This window comes from Sinocyclocheilus grahami, unplaced genomic scaffold (genome assembly GCF_001515645.1).
Source record: "Sinocyclocheilus grahami isolate Dianchi unplaced genomic scaffold, SAMN03320097.WGS_v1.1 scaffold11694.1, whole genome shotgun sequence".
Taxonomy (NCBI): Eukaryota; Metazoa; Chordata; class Actinopteri; order Cypriniformes; family Cyprinidae; genus Sinocyclocheilus; species Sinocyclocheilus grahami.
Window position 1 is genome coordinate 1 of NW_015513981.1, and position 3,831 is coordinate 3,831.

Here is a 3,831-nt window from a genome sequence, read left to right on the forward strand (position 1 = left end):
TGAAAGACCACCTGTGTGGCAAAGATCATAGCTGTGCTTTTATACAACTATTTCAACTAGAAATATGTACATTTCTTAGCAGGAAGACAACATAATATTTGAATGAAATTTTGAATGGATTTTTTTTTTTACCCTACAAAGGAGAATACATGACATTATGTATTCAAATAACATGATGGAAAAACATTTTTACCACATACAATCATGAACATACACTAAATAGTGTAAATATACACACATTAAGACATAAAATTAATGAAAGCTATTAAAATTAACTATAAAACAACAATAATAATCATGACTGCTGAGGCCTGAGTGTAATTTACAGTGCAAATCTTCATCTCAATCAGCTACACTTTCTAAAGTGCCTCAAATTCTCTACAAAAATCTAAATAAACTAAATAAGCAACTGAGATCATTATCAATTTTACATAATAGTAAGGTTCAGCCACTAACATATACTTCATTTTATCACACATTCTTCATATTGACAGTGCTATGGCAATATATGACTGTCCAAGTGCATGTTAGTCCCTTAATTAATACATATCTTGCATTTTCAGTGTTTCCTTAATCAAATGTATGTCTTGGGAGCATTTTCAGTCTCACTAGGTTCAGAGGTGGCCAGTATCTGATACAAACCATCATCAATCAGCTGGGACTTAGTCGACACCCCCTCATCCTGCTCAGACTCTGGCATCAATTCGGCTCTGGAAAGTTGAGACTTTGTAGTTGAGGGCCTGCTCTGGTGGGAGCCCGCAGAAGGAGGTGTGCCGTGATTCAAAGGGGCTTTCTGACTCCACTGAGACCTCACACAGATGGAGTGCCACTCTGCAGCGACCTCACAGAGACGGGCTGCATCCTCTGGGAGCCCGCCCTGCTGGACCCTGCCTGCAAAGAGCTCACCATCAGATACTTCACTGAACGACCACAGTCGTCTTCTGTTTTGTCTTTGCAGATGGTGGTGCAGAGCATTCCTCCACCCAAAATGAGGACGATGGATGGTCCCCAACCGACATAAATGGCACCGCCGATCTCCCTTCGCTGCGAGTCAGCCATCTAGGGGTTGTAAAACGCTTTCACCACAATGCCAGCTGACCAGGAGACGGGGATCAGGCAGAGAACTCCGGCAACAATCAATGTGACACCAGCTGCTGTGGCAATCCTGGCTTTGAATCTTTTGGATTGGTCCATGAAGATGGTGCACTTTCCTCCGATGAAGGCTAAAACAAGACCCACTGTTCCCAAAAGGATCGACATCACTGTGAGGGCCCGAGCAGCCTGCAGATCCGTGCCCAACATGAGCGTGGACTCGTATGGTTTGCACTGCATTTGGCCTGTGCTTTGGATCACACAGCTCATCCAAATGCCCTCTCACATGATCTCAGAAGTTACAATGGTGGTTCCAATGAAGGCTGTCACATGCCAGATTGGCATGAGGCAGGACAGGAGGGCTCCCACCCATCCCAGTAGGGCCAAGGCACTCGCTAGCATGTGCATGCCTAAAGAAGCCATTAGGGCTGTGCAATTAATCGCATACGATTGTCATGCGCATCTCGTCAGTAAAGCCATGACAAGCTAGGCGATATCGCGTTCATAATCGAATGCGATTCATCTGCGATTATGAACGCGATATTGCCTAATTGTCAGTGAACTACGGCTCTGTGTAGTGAATGCCGCTCAATCTGAAAGCAGGTGATGGAGATTTACTACTAATCACGGGGCCGGCTTTACTGACGAGATGTGCATGACAATCGCATGCGATTAATTGCACAGCCCTATAGAAGCCATCTCGCTGAGGTTCAGTTACACGTCCATAGCTACACTACGGCCTCTTCGTTCTTCTCACCAGTTAAAGCCTTTTGGAAAGCTTTGTGGTGTTTCCTTCTTCACTCATTCCTGTCTGCAGCTCAGCGTTCACTCTGGTGACAGCAGGGCTGGACTGGGACAAAAAATCGGCCCACCAACATATATATATATATCACCGCAGAGCAAGCCTGTTCATGATAAATCTGCTGTGAAAACGTGGGGAAAGCCGACGAGGAAGAAGTTGGAGTGAAGCCCCGGTAGAAATTTTACGTTCCCAGAACATCCTCAGAACGTCGCCGCTGGTGTCAAGAACGTTGCCTAGTTATGTTCCCAGAATGTTCTGAGACTGTCACGATGTCGAGTTCTTTAAAGGGTTGGGGAACGTTAATTGGAGGACCTTCACAGAACATTCAGGACGTTCTCGGTACGTTTAGGGGACCATAATTTACTTGGAAATCTGACATTCCCAAAATTTTCTCAGAACGTCGCCGCTGGTGTCAAGGACGTTGCCTAGTAACGTTCCCAGGATGTTCTGAGACGGTCACGATGTCGAGTTCTTTAAAGGGTTGGGGAACATTATTTGGAGGACCTTCACAGAACATTCTAGGGACGTTTAGGGGACCATATTTTCCTTGGAAATCTGACGTTCCCAAAACGTTCTCAGAACGTTGCCGCTGGTGTCAAGGACGTTGCCTAGTAACGTTCCCAGGATGTTCTGAGACGGTCACGATGTCGAGTTCTTTAAAGGGTTGGGGAACATTATTTGGAGGACCTTCACAGAACATTCTAGGGACGTTTAGGGGACCATATTTTCCTTGGAAATCTGACGTTCCCAAAACGTTCTCAGAACGTTGCCGCTGGTGTCAAGGACGTTGCCTAGTAACGTTCCCAGGACGTTCTGAGATGTTCACGATGTTGAGTTCTTTAAAGGGTTGGGGAACTGTAGCGAAGAGCTACCTGATACAAGCATGTAGATAATAGCATTACCATGCAACATTGGACAGCTAATAACTGCGTCATCATTGATAAAGCAAGCATCAATCAGTCAACGAGGATTCGTACTCACTCGTATAGGACTCAACACAAGATACATTCAAACTGAGGCTGACATGAACAATGATGCATGTCTCCAGCACTCGTTTATGCAGAAAACCCGATCACTAGCAGCGGCGGAGGCAGTCTGCCGATCTCCAAGTAATGAACAGTGTCTCTTCCGGCTATCCACGTTACATAATAAAAGTCCCCATTCTGGCTAGCGCGACAGCGCTCTGACACGCTCTCTATCGCCTTCTGCACAGCCGCCCCCAAATTGCGTGCAATTTGCTCCTGTAAAAGGCGTATTCTTAATTTAGAGTCGTTGACATGCATTCCTCATCCTCCTCAGCATCCAGTATGACTGGAAGAGTAATAAGCCGAGCAACAGGCCGGGTGTAGACTCTGTCCTTAACCTGTACATCTACAGATCGTACATGCCCATCCACACTTGGATGTACTTTAACCACTCTGCCAACTGGCCAGAGCGCCAGCGGAAACTGGGGGTCCATCAACAGGACTATTGAACCTACTGTCAGATCAGCTGGGGTACCATGCCACTTCTGTCGTCATTGAAGGTTTGGCAGGTAGCACCTGATGAATCTTGCCCAGAAGTGATCTGCTAAGACTTGGCAGTATCGCCATCTTCGCCGGCTCAGTCCCTCACTCTTAGGGTAAACCACTGGAGGTAGCACACCATCCAGCCGCCCCATCAAGAGGACATTTGGAGTCACGGCATCCAAGTCAGCAACACTGGAGGAGGTGTAACCCAGCGGTTTTGAGTTCAATATAGCCTCGACCTCTAGTAGCACTGTAAGCAATACTTCTTCAGAGACAGGTTGGACTCCAATGACAGTATACAGGGCAGTCTTAACCGACTTGATCTCCCTCTCCCATGTACCCCCGAAGTGGGGAGCTGCAGGGGGATTGAAACAAAAATCAATCTTCTGCTTGGCGAGGAGTTGTTTGAGGTCAGAAGACATGCTGTTG

At 46.6% G+C, this 3,831-nt stretch overlaps 1 pseudogene; it reads right to left on the bottom strand.

Annotated features, from left to right (window-relative positions):
* Positions 1–574: 574 nt before the first annotated feature.
* On the bottom strand, positions 575–1,515 carry LOC107578732 (claudin-4-like; annotated as a pseudogene).
* Positions 1,516–3,831: the final 2,316 nt, after the last annotated feature.